Here is a 21,842-nt window from a genome sequence, read left to right as displayed (position 1 = left end):
CTTCTACGTTGCTACACCCTTCTCCGCCTTCCAGCATATTTACATCACTAAACAATTTCTCGAACCTTTCAATTAATTCCTCCTCAGGATTGACCTAGGATTTAGGAATTGTTGTTATCGGGCGATTTTTAGCGCCGGTCTTGACAAAAGACTTTGACAGATGTGGGACTGGTTTTGGAAGAACCCATGTTTGGCGTTTCAGCTTCCTGGCCCTTATCACGTCATTGGCAATGGGTATGAACCCTAAACCGAATGTTCCCCAGTTCTCGGGGAGAGATACTGGTTGTACAATTCCTTGCAGAGATAAGCCCAGACCTTTGCCGGGTATAAAGCCATTCTTTAACATTTCATAAGCTACCATGACTGATGCAGAGGATATCTTTGGATTCGGAAGGTATTTCCCTTCTGGAATTTTCTCTACTGACACTGTGTCGGACACTTGGTACACTCATGGTCCTTGGTCAATTTCTGCTCCCTCGACTGGTACAATGGTGCTGTTGTGAGCATTTAAACTTTCTTCTCCATGCACGACTATTTCTTGATGGTCCCATTCAAACTTGACAGCCTGATGTAGTGTTGACGGGACTGCTTTAGCAACATGGATCCATGGTCGACCCAATAACAAGTTGTAAGAAACAGATATGTCCAACACTTGGAATTCCATTGTGAATTCAACTGGCCCTATAGTTAGCTCCAACACTATGTCGCCAAATGAATCTCTGCTTCCTCCGTCAAATCCTCGTACGCAGATGCTATTCTTTTGGATCCTCTCCTCTTTAATTTTTAATTTGTTTAAAGTGGAGAGAGGGCATATGTTTGCACTGGACCCATTGTCGACCAATACCCGGGTTACTACGGAGTTTTCACATTTCACGGTGAGGTAAAGAGCTCTGTTGTGCTCGGTACCTTCCACAGGTAATTCATCATCAGCAAATGTAATCCTGTTTGTCTCAAAGATTCTGTTGGCTATTTTGCCCAAATGATTTACAGAGATCTTTTCAGGAACATGAGCTTCATTCAGGATTTTCATCAACGCCAGACGGTGTTCCTCTGAATGGATCAGTAATGACAACAATGAAATTTGAGCGGGGGTCTTCTTTAATTGATCCACAACAGAATAATCATGGAGCTTCATTTTTCTTAAAAACTCCTCCGCCTCTTCTTCCGTCACAGCTTTCTTTGTTGGCATTGGATTGTTTTTAGTTTTTCTCAGCTCTTCGGGAGTAAAACATCTTCCCGAACGAGTCAAGCCTTGCACCTCACACACTTCTTCCTTGATTTCTTTGCCCTTGTACATTACGGTCACCCGTTCATAGTTCCATGGGATGGCTTTGTTGTTGATGATTGGTAGCTGGATTACAGGTGCAATAATAACCCGATCTGTACGTGCTCCTTCTACGAATACAACGGGTTTGTTAGCAACCCCTGGTACTATCACCTTCGGCCTCTCTTGTTTTGCGGCAACTTTGTTCGATGATCCCTCATCGACTATCATAGACGGTTCACCACCATTCTTGTTATGCTTAGACACCGGCGTTTCCTCCATTAACTGCTTATCTGGCCTGGTTTCATGAGACTTGATCATCATGACAGTTTGTGACGGCTTCTTTGTCTCCCCATCAGCTTGTATGATTTCTATCATATTAGCCTCTTGATGGGCTGGCATCGGATTTCTATTGATATTTGGAGCTTCGGGGGTTTGAACCTCGATTTTATTAGTATCAATCAGCTCTTGTATTGCATTTTTTCAAATGCCAACATTTCTCCGTATCATGGCCTGGTGCACCGGAGCAATATTCACAGCTAATGGTGTAATCCAGATTCTTTGGTGGAGGATTGGGTAGCTTGGATTGTATTGGTCTCAACATGTCTAACTGTCTCAGCCTGTGGAACAGACTAGTGTAAGACTCTCCCAATGGAGTGTAAGTTTTCTTTTTCTGTTCCCTTTCTCCCCTGAATGCTGGCCTAGGCCTGAAACCTGGTCCGGGATAAGCTCGGGGGTAGGTATTTGGTGTGACAGGAGCACGCCAATTGGTGTGAACAGGTGGCTGATTGTATGCTTGAGCGTGGTTAATGGCGAAATGAGGCTCTGAAGGGTGATAGTAATGTTGGGATGAATCATGGTGGTAAGCTGATTGGCGAGGTCGTTGCTGATTATAGTAAAGCGGTGAACCCCTGGGTCCCGGCCAAATTCCTGAATCAACTACGGTTGCTTCCTCCCTCTTCTTTCTTCCGATTCCTCCTACCCCGCCTTGAATAGCTTGAGTAGTTGCCTTAATTGCTGAATAGCTCATGATTTTGTTTGTCTTGAGGCCTTCTTCCACCATACCTCCCATCTTCACTACCTCGTTGAATGATTTTCCAACCGCTGAAACCAAGTGGGCGTAGTAAGTTGGTTCCAAGGCTTGGAGGAAGTAGTCTACCATTTCGCTCTCCTTCATAGGAGGATCCACTCTTGCTGCCTGTTCTCTCCACCGAAAACCATACTCTCTGAAACTTTCATTGTGTTTCTTCTCAAATTTGGTCAAAGATAATCGATCTGGGATGATCTCCAGATTGTATTGGAAATGGTATGCGAATGCCTGTGCCAGGTCATCCCAGGTGTACCATCTTCCATGGTCTTGGCGTGTATACCACTCCAAAGCTGATCCGCTTAGACTTTGACTGAAGTAAGCCATCAATAATTCATCCTTTCCCCCAGCTCCTCGCATCTTGCTACAGAAACCCCTTAAGTGGGCTACTGGGTCGCCGTGCCCGCTGTATAGGTCAAATTTGGGCATCTTGAAGCCAAATGGCAATTGTACATTAGGGAATAAGCATAAATCTTTGTATGCTACACTGACTTGCCCACCTAATCCCCGCATGTCTCGGAACGACTGTTCTAGACTTTTGACCTTCCTGAACATCTCTTCTTGTTCAGCATTTTTGGCTGGCTTGTCAATTTCGGTTGGGAGATCAAACCGAGGAGCAGGTGAATTGATTTCGGAGGCTTTGAAGGTGGGCTCCGGGGGTAATATTGGTTGTCTTGGGCCTGAAATGTAGGCTCACTAGGAGATTTGTGAAATGTAGCAGGGGGAGGTGCTACAAAAACAGGAGTCATAGGTGGAGGAAGGTACGGAACTGGTTTTGGAGGTGGAGACTGTGGTGTCTGAGAGGTGGTGCCTCGGTAGTGCTGATAAATGGGGAAACTTGGGGATAATTCAGTGGTGATATTATCCTGAGTTTGGATCATTGATGGAGCAGGGTTATTTGGGTAAGATGGGGGTAACTGTCCTGTAGACCAAGCTTGGTACATTTCAGCCATTTGCTGCTTGAGCTTAAGCATTTCTTCTTTCATTTTCCCGACATCCATCTCTTCTATCTCCATACCTGTGTCAACATCTGGGATAGACATACCTTCGGGTATTGGTCCTTTTGATCTTGTATGATAGTGATAGTATGCCAGTATACTCTTTAGAGAAACTAACTGGTTGAATTCTGAAAATGAACAAACTTGTTAGTTTTGAGAATTTAACACATATATAATCACACGTTGAGATGCAATGCTCCTAGACAAATAATCCCTTTCTATTATGCATTCGCTCGGTTGCTTATGTCGTCCCAGCTTTCTTGAAATTGAAAAATTGTCATTCGCTTTTATTTACTATATATATCTTTATCGTGGTGGTCGAATCTTAGCGATTGCTTACGTATTATGTCAAACATGAATCAGACCTTGCGTAGTTCGGACCAAAGCCAATCATGTTTATTTATTACACAAAGATGGAATTACATTTGAAAACTTTAAGAAAATATCTTGAAACACACACACTTGAATCAAAATAAAAGATACAATAACATCTCACAAAATGCCCCACTTTCCACTTTTGTTCTCTAATATTGGATTATCTGCTCAATGTGGGGCTTGACCTGGATGGCCTCCCAGCGTACGATACATCCTTTCCAACTCCATTGCTAGATGACGAGCAAAAGTAGGCGCATGCTCTGTAAACCTTTCATAATCCATTCCTTGGCAGTTTACATAACTTTGAGATGTGAAGACTGCCAAGTCGTGGATTTGTGCCCTGAAACCTTGGAGACGTTGGTCTTGGTCTTGCAATTGCTGCTGACGAGTGGTGGCTATGTCTCTGACACGGTTTTCACGATCTAAAGCTGATTCTAATAGAGCTCGGAGTCTGGCCTGCTCTAATCTTGCTTGCGATCTTTCCCTGTCGAGGTCTGCTTGTTGGTATTCTCTGTTGCATCTTCTTGCCTCTTCTAGTTGTGCACGAAGCTGGTCTTCTGATCGCATCCAATAGTCTTTTTCCTTCTTGAATTGAGCCTTGTCTTTTTCGGATTGCCTATCTTGGCGTTCCTTGTTAGATCTGGCTTCTTCGTTTAATTGTTGGATCCTTTCTTTTGCTTTGCTCAATGCCCTTTCGTTTTCCGCAAGAATGGAATCATAATCTTGCATTTTTTCGAAGAGATTGGCGATGGTTTTTTGATCCTTCCAGCTCCTCTTTGGCGTTTCAGAGACTCTTTTCATTTTTTGGAATCGAGCATGAAGATTTTCATTCTCACAAACTAGACTCTTTTTCTCGCCTTTGGCTTCTTGTTCTTGCAAATCTTTCTCCAAACTGAGGCTTCTTAGATTTTCTTTTAGGGCATGGATAGTTGCTTTGTACCCTTTTTCTTTTTCTCCCCAGATCAACCGCTCTTGGATTTTATCATTGAAGTTTTGAACGTGGGGTCTTTTTGTTGGCCTTTTTAGCTCAGGTTCTGGTACATCATCCACGCGAGACCGCTTTTCGAACCACCTCGCATATCCAGGATTTATCTCACCCTTGGTAGTGTCTAGGACTTGAGTATCACTTTTCAAGTATCGGCACCCATTCCACATTTGCTGAAGTAAAGCTTCGGGAATAGTGGCTTCTGGGTGTAATTCGATTACTTGCATACTCAAATCTTCCTCATCAGGAACTATTTGATATCTCCCTAGTTGCCTTAGGACTCTTAGTGGTGCATACGGCTGAATGCTTCTCAATCCCAATAGTAGTAGATAACTATTTGAGGTTGACATATGTATTACTTCTCTCATCGGGAGCCATCCCAGAGTCCATTCAATTTGATTTGCCGTTAAAGCCTTTAGATGAGATACCCATGCTTCTATCCCTTCTGGAGCTTGGTAATTTTTTGTTCTTTCCTCATAGCTCTCGATGCAATTAGCTCTGTTCGACCCATACTGTATGATCTTGGGCTGTTGTTGGAGATGTTCAATCACCCACATTTGCAACAAAATCTTGCATCCTTCGAAGACTTTCGCTCCTGATTTGCACAAAGTCAAAGCCCGATAAATATCTGATAGAATGATGGGGACAAGGGTGTGATTTTCTTTAGTGGTGAGGATTTGCACAACTTTTGCGGTGCGAATATCAATTGTTCGCTCTTTATTTGGGAAGACCATGACTCCTAGAAAAGCCACCATGAAAGCAAATCGACGGTGCATCTGCCAAGTGTCTTTGTTTTGCTTATTAGTAAGGCCTTTCTCATGAATTTCGAACCCATCTGATTTTCCAAACCTGGAATACAAAAAATTGAAGGAACAACATCCATTGATGACATTGCTTTTCCTGATTTGACTGCTGATGTTCAGAAGACCGAAGAATCGATGTATTGAAGGAGCCTTTGTGAATATCAAGCTTTGATTTCTTAAACTTCCGTCAAAACCAACATAGCCAGCTATCTCCTCTAATGTAGGAGTAAGCTCGAAGTCAGAGAAACGAAAAACATTGTGAACAGGATCCCAGAACGTTACTAATGCCGTAATCAGATCATCCCGAGGCTCAACTTTCATAATGTCCGTAAGATTTCCCAAATGCTTGACGACCCATCTTTGACCATCTTCGCCTAAATCATACCACCACATTTGAAGCTGACATAAAAATTCCTCCGTACTTGTGGATGAGGGGCTTTGTGTAGTGCTCATTTTGTATCTGAAATTTAATTTTAATAAAGTCAAAATTTATAAAAAATCATTTTCGAAATTTTTTCTTTTATTTAAAAAAAAATTTTGAAACTATATTTTTTCGAAATTTTTAAAGCAACCCATTTTATTCCTTGCTTCTTACCATGATTTTATTTAAGCTGGTCAACAAGTATGTTCGAGGCGAATGAATGCACAAATAACAAGTAGGATGCATCATGATGGTCTTTTAATTTTTTGGTTCACCTGTCCTAGACAGACCCAACCCCTGTGTTGAGTCTCCAAGGCCAAATGCATATGATGCAAATATTCGTTCCTACTAGGGATCCGGTACATGGCTGAGTTATTCTAAGTGTAAAACCTTAGGTTGATTGTTCTAAACCTGGCTTACCCAAACGGACAGTTTGAGCCGAAGCGGGGGCAACGTACCGGGAGCACGAAAGTCTGCCCGGCCTAGTTACTTGTCCCAACTCCGTCTTATTTGGTACGACTCTAACAGAAAGGTGGGTCACGCGCACGTGTACACCATAAATTCAGAAGACTCAGAAAGAAGGGGGTTTCGTAGCAGTTGTATATATTCACAATTCAAATAATATTAAAGCGGTAAACAGCAACATTTAGCATATTAGCATATAAACAGTTGAAAATCTCATAGTAAATAAAGCCAATTAACACAGATATTTTAAGCTCGAATTCTTTAAACCCTGAACCAATGGTTCTGGATTATAGTAACACTTTTGTCCCCAGCAGAGTCGCCAGAGCTTTCGCACCTCCTTTTGCCGCGCCCGCGGGGCGCGTGGGGAGTTTTCTCCAATTGAAGGACAGTCGAAACGGGATTTATTTAATTATTTAAGAGTCGCCACCTGGGAATTTTAAGGCGTCCCAAGTCACCAATTTTAATCCCTGAATCGAGGAGAATATGACTCTGTTTATTATTCTGCGAACCAGAAATCCTGAGTAAGGAATTCTGTTAATCCGGAAGAAGGTGTTAGGCATTTCCGAATTCCGTGGTTCTAGCACGGTCGCTTAACTGTTTTTATTATTGGCTTAATTATCTTGATTTTACTAAATACGTTTTTATTGCATGATTTTACTACCGCTTTTTTACTTATTGTTTACAATTATATGGACGAATTACGCGTACGTATATTCGTATTATATACTTTTTATAATTATCGGGGATCATGCCACGCGTACGTGTACACAATAAAATTGTCCATGTTATAGTAATCATTTTTCGAAATTATGTCGAATCAAGAATATTTGTTTTTCTGACTAATGAACCGTACATCTCGGTTTTTTATGAAATTGATTTAACGTCTTTGTAAAAAAAAAATCCTTTTATTAAATATTCGTTCGAAATTACGCGTACGCATAATCCGAATTTTTTGCTTTTAATAATATAATCAGGGTACGCGAACGTATCCCTAATCGCGTGACATATTTGTAATGATATTAAGGAATTTCCACAAAAATATTTGTTATATCACGAGAAATCTCGTTTTAAGATACTCTTTAATTTTTTGGAAAAGAATCCACAATTTATTAAATGTTGACCATTGATTATAATTTCCGAATATAAATTATATTCATTCTAATTATTCAAATTCAAAGGACAGAATAAAAATATGATTGATACTATCTTATGACATATATATATATATGCCAAAGAATAAATTGCATATGAAACTGAAAATAAATGATTCATGAAGGAAATATTTTCCGAGAATTTTTATTATTTATTTAATGCAAATTCTACTTCTAATTATCATTGATATGAAGTGTGGCAATATATGCTTATACATCTCTTTTCATTCTTATATGCTTGCTTTTAATCTAATAGGCCTAATTATTTGGTTAATTTATTTTAAGAAGGTAGATAGGCATTCGAGTTTATAGGAAAGGAATTATTATACAAGCCAATTCAATAAAATTACCTTATATGCAGCTTAGTTGTATGTTGTAAACCTTCATAATATTTTAAACATCGTAACAAGCTATATCATGTCATCTTTCACCAAATTTTATACACACATCTATTATCTTATCGACATCATCATCTTAACATTATGTAACAAAAAATATCACTACTATAGTTATCTTGGCCCTTCTACATCACTTCTTACTTAACCAACAACAAAATTTAAATAATGACCAACATTCATACCATATTCCCTACTTCGACAATTTAATATGATTAAACTAATGAGATAATGAGCTAATGTTATTACAAATCTTTAAAGTAGTTTCAAAGTAAGATAATTAGCTCATAGCTATCAAATTGAATTCACTACTAATTAACTAACATAAAATAAAAACGAAATTTAAATTGATGAACTTGGACCAATAAAAACAGAATTTCAATTCAATCTCCATTTATCCACCATATTGAATCTCTTTCCAACATAGAATTTAAAAGGATATATATATACCTGAAAATGAAGGTAGAAGAAGTAAGTTTCAGCAGTTGCAGCAGTAACAAATTCAGTAGAATATACTGATAACACAGTAAAATCTGAACAAGAATAGGATTCGAAGAGCCCAGATGCACAGTAAAGTACTTTTAAGAAACACTTCGGATTTTAACTGAACAGTGGAACCAAGTAAGGTTGAACAGATTCAACAAAAGAAACAATATTTCAGATTTCAATATCTTTTCAGTTTCAAATTTCCATTTTTTTTTGATTTTTCTGTTTTCTGCTGCTGTATATCTGTGTGTGTGTATGACTGTTCTTTTTGTTCCTTTTCTGTTTCTTCTTCCTCTCCTAAATTCTCTCAAACTAACCTTCTTCTGAAAACTGATTTCCCTCCCTCTGAAAAATGATTAAAACTCTCCTTCTGTCTGAAACTCCCTCTCAATTTTCCTAAAATTTCTTCAAAAGGAACTCTTAAACTTTCTTCCAGTTTTTCTGAAAATTCCTCAAAGACTCTCCTAAATTCTGTCTTTTTTAACTGTCTGTCCAGCTCCTGTATTTATACAGGGCTGGTCCTAGGCAATTTAAGTGCTTCTTGGACCCCCTTCTTCTTTTTTAAAAACAGAAAATCCCATTATGTAAAACCTTTTCCCTGATTTTCAGCAGCCCATTATCCCTTGTTCCCCATTAGTATCATTAACTAATAGCCACTAACATTACATTATAATATACTAGCACTAACACCCTGTTTTTTACTGTTTCATTCCCAGAAGTGCCCCTGAAATCTTGATGTTATTACTGAAAAATCAGAACCTATAGCAAAACAGATTCTAAAATCTGTACAAACTTAGTTATCTCCCTGATTTACAGCTAAAACCAATCCTATTAACCTCCTAACACAATTGCATTTGACCAACTTTTGCAAACTTGAATTCAAACTGGACATTACAGCAATATTATACTGAATTCAGAACTATCATCATAACAACATTACTGAAGTTATCATAACAATTCAGACTGGATTTAACATTGAACCAAAATCAGACACATACAGGATCATTGCCAATACTGACAATGCCCTTGACACTTTAATGTTCAGACAACATATATACAACACTTATTGACAGATTCATATAAACCAGGATGATTTAACTGATGATTATCTACAATATCTGTCAACAAACAGTACATATGATAGAAAACAGGTTGTTTCAATCAGTATTATTATGAATGAAAATTCATAATATAACTAATCGACGAACTAAATCGAGTCGATTACACACATTGTAACTAAGCACAATCAATCAGAAACAATTCACATTTAAAATTAGGTAGATGAGTAGGAGACAGTATGATAATAACAGATTGAAAAATTATACAGACTAAAACAAACACAAAAATACATATATAATACACAATATAAATAGCAAAAATACCTTTGAATCTTCAATTTTATTCCGACTCGAACTCAACTTGGATTTTGGATTTTTGTTTGAAATCAAACTGACCTTAAAAACTGACCTCAATCTTCATTTAATATGCACAGAATCCGGAAGTTTGGTATTTTTAGGGTTCTTAAAAACTCGATTTGGGATTTAACCATTTCTGGTCAGATTCGAGAAGAACCAAACATGACACAATGGTGAGGGTAGCCTAGGGGTTATTTGGTGTTAATTTGAAACGGATCTGAGTTCGTCCTTGTTTGGTCCGAATCTTCAAAAGAAGATTCGAGAAGCTCGGGACTGATTCGAGCCAAACAACCAACAGATCCATACTCAGGATGACTAGGGGAAGCTATGGTGTTAACTAGGTGTTATTTGGTTTAGGTCTGAACTTGGCTCGAATCTTCAAACGAAGATTCGAGAACCTTCAGGAGGATTCGAGCCCAACGGCTAACATATTTGGATAGAGGAGGCTCAGGGGATTCTATGGTGTTATTTTGGTGACCGGCGGCATTGATGCCGCCGGGTTTCAGGCGGTGGAATCCTAGGGCGGCTGTGGGAAGCATTTTTGGAAATATTTGACCGAACCTCTGCTTCAAAGGTTTCCTACATATCCTTGGCTATAAAGGAATCAGGTCAATGTAGTTCGGGAATTTTGGGTAGCTGGGACTACCGCGGGATTGTGATGTTACTGCTGCTTCGTGCTGCTTTTACTGCTTGCTGACCTCCTTATTACACCTTACTTTAAAGGAAATACAAAAAGCTAAACTAGACTATGGTACATGAATTATAAAAATCTTATCTAGATCATGCCCTTGCGTTTCTTGTTGTCTTGATATCTTGGTGACTCTTGGGCATTTGGCTTATTCCGTATTCCTTTTGGAACTCTTGTTGTTTCTTGCTGGGGATTCTGTTGGACTCCTCTGCTTTATTGATTCTAAGTGTGCTCCTTTCTCACATGAGTGGGCTTTTGGTTTCAACACTTCAATTGCATTCCCTCGTTCTTCAGGTGGGTGCCTTGACTGCTTCTTTTCTTTCTTCATCCTCATTCTCCAGGTGGACGCCTAACTTCTTCTTTTTCTCATCCTCATTCTCCAGGTGGACGCCTGACTTCTTTAATTCTTCATCCTCATTCTCCAGGTGGACGCCTGACTTCTTTAATTTTCATCCTCATTCTCCAGGTGGACGCCTGACTTCTTCAATTCTCATCCTCATTCTCCAGGTGGACGCCTGACTTCTTTAATTCTTCGTCCTCATTCTCCAGGTGGACGCCTGACTTCTTTAATTCTCATCCTCATTCTCCAGGTGGACGCCTGATTTCTTTAATTCTCATCCTCATTCTCCAGGTGGACGCCTGACTTCTTCAATTCTCATCCTCATTCTCCAGGTGGACGCCTGACTTCTTCAATTCTCATCCTCATTCTCCAGGTGGACGCCTGACTTCTTCTTTTCTCATCCTCATTCTCCAGGTGGACGCCTGACTTCTTTAATTCTCATCCTCATTCTCCAGGTGGGCGCCTGACTTCTTTAATTCTCATCCTCATTCTCCAGGTGGACGCCTGATTTCTTTAATTCTCATCCTCATTCTCCAGGTGGACGCCTGACTTCTTCAATTCTCATCCTCATTCTCCAGGTGGACGCCTGACTTCTTCAATTCTCATCCTCATTCTCCAGGTGGACGCCTGACTTCTTTAATTCTTCATCCTCATTCTCCAGGTGGACGCCTGACTTCTTCTTCTTTCATCCTCATTCTCCAGGTGGACGCCTGACTTCTTCTTTTCTCATCCTCATTCTCCAGGTGGACGCCTGACTTCTTCAATTTTCATCCTCATTCTCCAGGTGGACGCCTGACTTCTTCTTTTCTTTGTCCTCATTCTCCAGGTGGACGCCTGATTTCTTCTCTTCTCATCCTCATTTTCCAGGTGGACGCCTGACTTCTTTAATTCTCTGTCCTCATTCTCCAGGTGGATGCCTGACTTCTTTAATTCTCATCCTCATTCTCCAGGTGGATGCCTGATTTCTTTAATTCTCATCCTCATTCTCCAGGTGGACGCCTGACTTCTTCAATTCTCATCCTCATTCTCCAGGTGGACGCCTGACTTCTTCAATTCTCATCCTCATTCTCCAGGTGGACGCCTGACTTCTTTAATTCTTCATCCTCATTCTCCAGGTGGACGCCTGACTTCTTCTTCTTTCATCCTCATTCTCCAGGTGGGCGCCTGACTTCTTTAATTCTCATCCTCATTCTCCAGGTGGACGCCTGATTTCTTTAATTCTCATCCTCATTCTCCAGGTGGACGCCTGACTTCTTCAATTCTCATCCTCATTCTCCAGGTGGACGCCTGACTTCTTCAATTCTCATCCTCATTCTCCAGGTGGACGCCTGACTTCTTTAATTCTTTCATCCTCATTCTCCAGGTGGACGCCTGACTTCTTCTTCTTTCATCCTCATTCTCCAGGTGGACGCCTGACTTCTTCTTTTCTCATCCTCATTCTCCAGGTGGACGCCTGACTTCTTCAATTTTCATCCTCATTCTCCAGGTGGACGCTTGACTTCTTCTTTTCTTTGTCCTCATTCTCCAGGTGGACGCCTGATTTCTTCTCTTCTCATCCTCATTTTCCAGGTGGACGCCTGACTTCTTTAATTCTCTGTCCTCATTCTCCAGGTGGACGCCTGACTTCTTCAATTTCTTTTGCCAGGTATTTCCTAACACAAATATTGTTTTTGCCCCTGTTTTAAATCAAAGAAAACTTCGTTAGTTTAAAGCAGGGTGGTTGGCTGTGGTATTCTTGCAGATGGTGATGTTTCTCTTCGTCTCTCTTTATTGCCTTGGAATGATTGAAAAGACTGTTTTGTCTTTGTAATTGATCCTTGACTATAGGATTCCCTTCTGTGTGTTTTCCTTCAAAACCTTTCAACTGTAATCATGTGCCTCTTTTGACTTTGCTGATCCACTTTTGATTTCATTTTTCTTACACCCGTATTTTATCTCCCACCTTTCGTGGCTGTATTTTGTAACCTTGAATCTTGGTAGTATACCTTGACATTCCTTCTTATTTGTTTGGAATAAAACTTATCTCAAAGCTTGGAGAAAGTAAGATTATTAGTAACGAAATACGCTGATTTCGGCAATTATAGAATAAAAAGAAAAATCCAATTTTTGGATGACTGTTGGAAAAGGAATAAAGGACTTATCTGATTGGAATTACTGGCACCAATGATCAGGGTATGCATTTCGGATTAATCAACCCAGTCTTTTAATCAATCTCCTTTCAATTGTCTCAAGGAATTTTCATCGATAAATTTGTCTCGTTTTTCACTTCTTCACTTCCTTTTCGCCTTATGGTGCCTGCGAAGGTTTTCACCAATAAGACTCTCTCATTTTGTTTTTTTTCTCAACTTCCGTCGCCTTATGGTGCCCGTGTGGGTTTTCACCTATAAGACTCTCTTATTTTACTTTTCTCTCAACTTCCGTCGCCTTATGGTGCCCTTGTGGGTTTTCACCTATAAGACTCTCTCATTTTTACTTTCTTTTCTTGTTTGTACCAGAGTGTTATGAACCATCTTCATTTGCTTGCCTCAGCATTTTTCTAAGATTGATCGAAAGGTCTTTTTGGTATGGGGTTAGAAATGAAAAAAGTATTAAAAGCTAAATAGCTTTGGTATGGGTTTAAAATTACAACTCTTGGAATCTTTTATTATTTCCAATACAATTCCTGCCCCAGTTTCTTGATTGGGGTCTCTTAATGTTTCTTTTCGTGCACATTGTGTATGTTGTGCATCCTATGACCGAGCCGTGAGGCGCCTACGTATCCTTCTTTGAGGAATTAGGTCAAACGTAGTTCACTACATAATAATGATGATTTTTTTTTTATTTTTTTTTTATGTAATACTTGATTTTTATTGATTCCAAGAGAGGGTAGGAAAGAAACAAGTTGGCTCAAAGGGGAAGCAAATGGTTTAGTGTTTGGATAGCAGAATAAATTGCCTTTGTCATTCCAATCTTCGAAATAATGCTAAATATAAACACTCAAAAAGTTATGCATAATATCTCTTTACTGCGTCAGAATTGATCGCCATATCTATGCATTTGCCTTCAATGTCTGTTAAGCATAGTGCACCATTTGATAATACTCTGGTCACAATGAATGGTCCTTGCCAATTCGGGGCAAATTTGCCTTTTGCTTCAACCTGATGTGGAAGAATACGTTTCAGCACATGCTGACCTACTTCAAACTTCCGGGGACGCACCTTTTTGTTGTATGCTCTTTCTATTCTTCTTTGATATAATTGACCATGGCATACTGCGGTCAATCGTTTTTCGTCAATCAAGTTTAACTGTTCTAGACGGGTTTTGACCCATTCATCATCATCAATCTTTGCTTCGGCGATGATCCGAAGGGAAGGAATCTCAATTTCTGCAGGAATTACTGCTTCGGTGCCATATACTAACAAATAAGGAGTTGCTCCTACTGAAGTGCGAACAGTAGTGCGGTATCCCAATAATGCAAATGGTAATTTTTCATGCCATTGTTTTGAACCTTCTACCATTTTCCGAAGTATCTTCTTTATGTTTTTGTTGGCTGCTTCTACTGCTCCATTCGCCTTGGGCCGATATGGGGTAGAGTTACGATGTGTAATCTTAAACTGTTGACATACTTCTTTCATTAAGTTGCTGTTGAGATTAGCACCGTTATCTGTGATGATCACCTTCGGGATTCCGAATCGACATATGATATTTGAGTGGACAAAATCGACCACAGCTTTCTTGGTCACTGATTTGAATGTCTTGGCCTCAACCCATTTGGTAAAATAATCAATAGCTACCAGAATGAACCTGTGCCCATTGGATGCTGCCGGCTCAATTGGTCCAATCACATCCATGCCCCAGGCAACGAAGGGCCATGGTGCCGACATTGTGTGCAACTCGGATGGTGGAGAATGAATCAAATCTCCGTGTATTTGGCATTGATGACACTTGCGCACAAAACTGATACAATCTCGCTCCATGGTAAGCCAATAGTAACCAGCTCGGAGGATTTTCTTTGCCAACACATATCCACTCATGTGGGGTCCGCAAACTCCTGAATGTACTTCAGACATGACAGTTGTAGCTTGTCTGGCATCTATGCATCTTAATAATCCAAGATCTGGTGTTCTTTTATACAAAACTCCTCCGCTTAAGAAGAATCCATTTGCTAATCGCCTAATGGTCCTCTTTTGATCTCATGTGGCTTGTGCGGGATATATACCCATCCTGATATATTCCTTGATGTCGTGGAACCATGGTTCTCCATCAAATTCTTCTTCAACCATATTGCAATAAGCGTGCTGATTGTGGACTTGAATATGTATTGGATCCACATAAGCTTTGTCCGGATGGTGCAACATTGATGCCAGGGTAGCTAATGCGTCGGCAACCTCATTATGGATTCTTGGAATATGTTGGAATTCCACTGATTGAAACCGCTGACAAAGATCATGTAGACATTTTCGGTATGGTATGAGCTTCAATTCTCGGGTTTCCCATTCTCCTTGAATTTGATGTACCAAAAGATCCGAATCTCCCATGACTAAGATTTCTCGGATACCCATGTCTGCAGCTAGCCTTAACCCCAAAATGCAAGCTTCATATTCAGCCATATTATTGGTGCAATAAAATCGCAATTGAGCCGTAACAGGATAGTGATGCCCTGTTTCAGAAATGATTACAGCTCCTATTCCGACTCCTTTCATGTTAGCAGCTCCATCAAAGAAACGTTTCCAGCCAGGTCTTTCAATTTGCTCCACCTCGTCGATATGCATTGTTTCCTCATCAGGAAAATAAGTCTTCAACGGCTCATATTCCTCATCGACCGGGTTTTCGGCTAAATGATCGGCTAGTGCTTGAGCCTTCATTGTCGTTCGAGTCACATAGATGATGTCGAATTCTGTGAGCAATATCTGCCACTTTGCAAGTCTTCCTGTTGGCATAGGCTTTTGAAAAATGTATTTCAATGGATCCAACCTAGAAATGAGGTAAGTAGTGTAGGGATGACAAATAGTGTTTCAATTTTTGAGCTACCCATGTTAGGGCGCAACATGTCTTTTCCAGATGAGTATACTTAACCTCATAAGCTGTGAACTTCTTGCTAAGGTAGTAGATGGCCTATTCTTTTCTGCCCGTGAGGTCATGTTGCCCCAATACACAACCAAATGAATTCTCCAAGACTGTTAAGTAAAGAATCAAAGGTCTTCCTGGCTCTGGCGGGACTAACACGGGTGGTTTCGATAAGTACTCTTTTATCTTATCGAACGCTTCTTGACACTCATTAGTCCATTTGACTGCAGCATCCTTTTTCAACAATTTGAAAATGGGCTCACAGGTTGTTGTGAGCTGAGCAATAAACCTGCTGATGTAATTTAACCTTCCCAACAAACTCATTACTTCAGTTTTGTTTCGTGGGGGTGGCAGTTCTTGGATGGCTTTGATCTTTGATGGGTCTAGCTCGATGCCTCGTCGACTGACTATGAATCCCAGCAACTTTCCGGATGGAACTCCAAATGCAGACTTGGCAGGGTTAAGCTTGAGGTTGTACCTGCGAAGTCTTAAGAAGAACTTCCTCAAATCCCCAACGTGGTTGGCCTGATGTTTTGATTTTATGATCACATCGTCCACGTATACCTCAATCTCCTTGTGTATCATATCATGAAACACTGTGGTCAATGCTCTCATATAGGTTGCTCTGGCGTTCTTTAGACCGAATGGCATTACCCGGTAGCAATAAGTTCCCCATGGTGTGATGAATGCCGTCTTTTCTGCATCTTCTTCATCCATTAGAATTTGATGATATCCGGCATAACAATCCACGAAAGACCCTATATCATGCTTGGCACAATTGTCGATCAAAATATGGATATTGGGTAATGGGAAATTATCCTTTGGACTTGCTTTGTTGAGATTGCGATAGTCGACGCATACTCTAATTTTGCCGTCTTTCTTTGGCACAGGAACGACATTAGCCAACCAAACAGGATATCGAGTGACTCGAATGACCTTTGCTTCCAATTGTTTGGTGATTTCTTCCTTAATTCTCATACTCATATCAGGCTTGAATTTTCTCAGCCTCTGCTTGACAGGAGGCACCATTGGATCGGTGGGCAATTTGTGGACCACTAAATCAGTGCTCAAGCCCGGCATGTCGTCATATGACCATGCAAAAACATCTTTGAATTCTATGAGTGCTTTAATTAACTCTTCTCGGATCTTTGGTTCGAGATGGACACTTATTTTAGTTTCTCGGATATTACTCGTGTCCCCTATATTGATGTCCTCGGTATCACTCAAGTTAAGGTTTGATTTTTTCCTCAAAGTGAATTAACTCTTTACTAATCTCTTCAAAAACCTCATCTTCATCATATTCTGATTCATAATCACAATATGTTTCTTGAATTAATATTTCGGAACCAGATTGATTTTTAAGACTGGGCTGAAGATTCCTCATGCATGCCATATCACTAGAGCCAGCGTAAAAAGAACTGTACAGAAAAGAAGAAAAAGAAAAGAAAGCTTATTAGGAATGATAATAAAAAGGAAACTGCTTTTTATTGGATGATGAAAGATAACAAGGTTTTGCACACTTCAAACCAACTGTAAGATAAACTTTGGGATTACAACCTTGAAATAACCCAAACAAACTGAAAGAAAAATCAAAATAAACTACCAAGACTCCTTTCGAATTGGGAGAGGAGTGGCTATCCAATTATTGAGTTTTGTTTTCGGTCCAACGAATTGAACTTCTACGTTGCTACACCCTTCTCCGCCTTCCAGCATATTTACATCACTAAACAATTTCTCGAACCTTTCAATTAATTCCTCCTCAGGATTGACCTAGGATTTAGGAATTGTTGTTATCGGGCGATTTTTAGCGCCGGTCTTGACAAAAGACTTTGACAGATGTGGGACTGGTTTTGGAAGAACCCATGTTTGGCGTTTCAGCTTCCTGGCCCTTATCACGTCATTGGCAATGGGTATGAACCCTAAACCGAATGTTCCCCAGTTCTCGGGGAGAGATACTGGTTGTACAATTCCTTGCAGAGATAAGCCCAGACCTTTGCCGGGTATAAAGCCATTCTTTAACATTTCATAAGCTACCATGACTGATGCAGAGGATATCTTTGGATTCGGAAGGTATTTCCCTTCTGGAATTTTCTCTACTGACACCGTGTCGGACACTTGGTACACTCATGGTCCTTGGTCAATTTCTTCTCCCTCGACTGGTACAATGGTGCTGTTGTGAGCATTTAAACTTTCTTCTCCATGCACGACTATTTCTTGATGGTCCCATTCAAACTTGACAGCCTGATGTAGTGTTGACGGGACTGCTTTAGCAACATGGATCCATGGTCGACCCAATAACAAGTTGTAAGAAACAGATATGTCCAACACTTGGAATTCCATTGTGAATTCAACTGGCCCTATAGTTAGCTCCAACACTATGTCGCCAAATGAATCTCTGCTTCCTCCGTCAAATCCTCGTACGCAGATGCTATTCTTTTGGATCCTCTCCTCTTTAATTTTTAATTTGTTTAAAGTGGAGAGAGGGCATATGTTTGCACTGGACCCATTGTCGACCAATACCCGGGTTACTACGGAGTTTTCACATTTCACGGTGAGGTAAAGAGCTCTGTTGTGCTCGGTACCCTCCACAGGTAATTCATCATCAGCAAATGTAATCCTGTTTGTCTCAAAGATTCTGTTGGCTATTTTGCCCAAATGATTTACAGAGATCTTTTCAGGAACATGAGCTTCATTCAGGATTTTCATCAACGCCAGACGGTGTTCCTCTGAATGGATCAGTAATGACAACAATGAAATTTGAGCGGGGGTCTTCTTTAATTGATCCACAACAGAATAATCATGGAGCTTCATTTTTCTTAAAAACTCCTCCGCCTCTTCTTCCGTCACAGCTTTCTTTGTTGGCATTGGATTGTTTTTAGTTTTTCTCAGCTCTTCGGGAGTAAAACATCTTCCCGAACGAGTCAAGCCTTGTACCTCACACACTTCTTCCTTGATTTCTTTGCCCTTGTACATTACGGTCACCCGTTCATAGTTCCATGGGATGGCTTTGTTGTTGATGATTGGCAGCTGGATTACAGGTGCAATAATAACCCGATCTGTACGTGCTCCTTCTACGAATACAACGGGTTTGTTAGCAACCCCTGGTACTATCACCTTCGGCCTCTCTTGTTTTGCGGCAACTTTGTTCGATGATCCCTCATCGACTATCATAGACGGTTCACCACCATTCTTGTTATGCTTAGACACCGGCGTTTCCTCCATTAACTGCTTATCTGGCCTGGTTTCATGAGACTTGATCATCATGACAGTTTGTGACGGCTTCTTTGTCTCCCCATCAGCTTGTATGATTTCTATCATATTAGCCTCTTGATGGGCTGGCATCGGATTTCTATTGATATTTGGAGCTTCGGGGGTTTGAACCTCGATTTTATTAGTATCAATCAGCTCTTGTATTGCATTTTTTCAAATGCCAACATTTCTCCGTATCATGGCCTGGTGCACCGGAGCAATATTCACAGCTAATGGTGTAATCCAGATTCTTTGGTGGAGGATTGGGTAGCTTGGATTGTATTGGTCTCAACATGTCTAACTGTCTCAGCCTGTGGAACAGACTAGTGTAAGACTCTCCCAATGGAGTGTAAGTTTTCTTTTTCTGTTCCCTTTCTCCCCTGAATGCTGGCCTAGGCCTGAAACCTGGTCCGGGATAAGCTCGGGGGTAGGTATTTGGTGTGACAGGAGCACGCCAATTGGTGTGAACAGGTGGCTGATTGTATGCTTGAGCGTGGTTAATGGCGAAATGAGGCTCTGAAGGGTGATAGTAATGTTGGGATGAATCATGGTGGTAAGCTGATTGGCGAGGTCGTTGCTGATTATAGTAAAGCGGTGAACCCCTGGGTCCCGGCCAAATTCCTGAATCAACTACGGTTGCTTCCTCCCTTTTCTTTCTTCCGATTCCTCCTACCATGCCTTGAATAGCTTGAGTAGTTGCCTTAATTGCTGAATAGCTCATAATTTTATTTGTCTTGAGGCCTTCTTCCACCATACCTCCCATCTTCACTACCTCGTTGAATGATTTTCCAACCGCTGAAACCAAGTGGGCGTAGTAAGTTGGTTCCAAGGCTTGGAGGAAGTAGTCTACCATTTCGCTCTCCTTCATAGGAGGATCCACTCTTGCTGCCTGTTCTCTCCACCGAAAACCATACTCTCTGAAACTTTCATTGTGTTTCTTCTCAAATTTGGTCAAAGATAATCGATCTGGGATGATCTCCAGATTGTATTGGAAATGGTATGCGAATGCCTGTGCCAGGTCATCCCAGGTGTACCATCTTCCATGGTCTTGGCGTGTATACCACTCCAAAGCTGATCCGCTTAGACTTTGACTGAAGTAAGCCATCAATAATTCATCCTTTCCCCCAGCTCCTCGCATCTTGCTACAGAAACCCCTTAAGTGGGCTACTGGGTCGCCGTGCCCGCTGTATAGGTCAAATTTGGGCATCTTGAAGCCAAATGGCAATTGTACATTAGGGAATAAGCATAAATCTTTGTATGCTACACTGACTTGCCCACCTAATCCCCGCATGTCTCGGAACGACTGTTCTAGACTTTTGACCTTCCTGAACATCTCTTCTTGTTCAGCATTTTTGGCTGGCTTGTCAATTTCGGTTGGGAGATCAAACCGAGGAGCAGGTGAATTGATTTCGGAGGCTTTGAAGGTGGGCTCCGGGGGGTAATATTGGTTGTCTTGGGCCTGAAATGTAGGCTCACTAGGAGATTTGTGAAATGTAGCAGGGGGAGGTGCTACAAAAACAGGAGTCATAGGTGGAGGAAGGTACGGAACTGGTTTTGGAGGTGGAGACTGTGGTGTCTGAGAGGTGGTGCCTCGGTAGTGCTGATAAATGGGGAAACTTGGGGATAATTCAGTGGTGATATTATCCTGAGTTTGGATCATTGATGGAGCAGGGTTATTTGGGTAAGATGGGGGTAACTGTCCTGTAGACCAAGCTTGGTACATTTCAGCCATTTGCTGCTTGAGCTTAAGCATTTCTTCTTTCATTTTCCCGACATCCATCTCTTCTATCTCCATACCTGTGTCAACATCTGGGATAGACATACCTTCGGGTATTGGTCCTTTTGATCTTGTATGATAGTGATAGTATGCCAGTATACTCTTTAGAGAAACTAACTGGTTGAATTCTGAAAATGAACAAACTTGTTAGTTTTGAGAATTTAACACATATATAATCACACGTTGAGATGCAATGCTCCTAGACAAATAATCCCTTTCTATTATGCATTCGCTCGGTTGCTTATGTCGTCCCAGCTTTCTTGAAATTGAAAAATTGTCATTCGCTTTTATTTACTATATATATCTTTATCGTGGTGGTCGAATCTTAGCGATTGCTTACGTATTATGTCAAACATGAATCAGACCTTGCGTAGTTCGGACCAAAGCCAATCATGTTTATTTATTACACAAAGATGGAATTACATTTGAAAACTTTAAGAAAATATCTTGAAACACACACACTTGAATCAAAATAAAAGATACAATAACATCTCACAAAATGCCCCACTTTCCACTTTTGTTCTCTAATATTGGATTATCTGCTCAATGTGGGGCTTGACCTGGATGGCCTCCCAGCGTACGATACATCCTTTCCAACTCCATTGCTAGATGACGAGCAAAAGTAGGCGCATGCTCTGTAAACCTTTCATAATCCATTCCTTGGCAGTTTACATAACTTTGAGATGTGAAGACTGCCAAGTCGTGGATTTGTGCCCTGAAACCTTGGAGACGTTGGTCTTGGTCTTGCAATTGCTGCTGACGAGTGGTGGCTATGTCTCTGACACGGTTTTCACGATCTAAAGCTGATTCTAATAGAGCTCGGAGTCTGGCCTGCTCTAATCTTGCTTGCGATCTTTCCCTGTCGAGGTCTGCTTGTTGGTATTCTCTGTTGCATCT

The sequence above is a fragment of the Nicotiana sylvestris genome, chromosome 10, assembly GCF_000393655.2.
Source record: "Nicotiana sylvestris chromosome 10, ASM39365v2, whole genome shotgun sequence".
In the NCBI taxonomy this organism is placed as follows: Eukaryota; Viridiplantae; Streptophyta; class Magnoliopsida; order Solanales; family Solanaceae; genus Nicotiana; species Nicotiana sylvestris.
The sequence above is the reverse complement of the archived record's forward strand: the minus strand, read 5'-3'. Positions refer to the sequence as shown.